Genomic DNA, 548 nt, shown 5'->3' with positions numbered 1-548 from the left:
CAGCCATCTCTGCGTGGCACTTCTTCAACTGGGAAACGTGAAATACATCATGAACTCCAGACAATCCTTCGGGCAATTCCAGCTTGTAGGCAACCTCTCCCATACGTTCCACAACTCTGTATGGTCCGATAAAATGGGGCGCTAACTTTCCCTTAACTCCAAAGCGCTTCACTCCTCGAAGTGGTGATACTCGAAGATACACTCGGTCAAATTTTACAGTAGCAAAATCTTGTTTGAGTAGGTTAAACGGAAGGAGAATTTCGAGACGAAACTCTAGGCGCTTGAATCGCCTAATTCCGATAAACGAGCGAAAAGTTAAACAGAAACGAAGATTCGATCAGAAATCGAATCTGAGAAAAATAGCGGAAAAATCCAACGAAAAAGAAAAACGGACGAACGGTTAAAGAACGGACGTTCGTTAACAGAGAAAAACCGAACGAACGGTACGGTGAACGCTCGCAAAATAATAAAACCGAAAAAACCGATCTAGGGTTTTTTTTTTAAAAAACCGGCAAAACGAGGCGAGGTCTACCTCGTCGGGACAGAGC

This window comes from Triticum aestivum, chromosome 5D (assembly GCF_018294505.1).
Source record: "Triticum aestivum cultivar Chinese Spring chromosome 5D, IWGSC CS RefSeq v2.1, whole genome shotgun sequence".
Taxonomy (NCBI): Eukaryota; Viridiplantae; Streptophyta; class Magnoliopsida; order Poales; family Poaceae; genus Triticum; species Triticum aestivum.
This window is presented reverse-complemented; position numbering follows the sequence as displayed.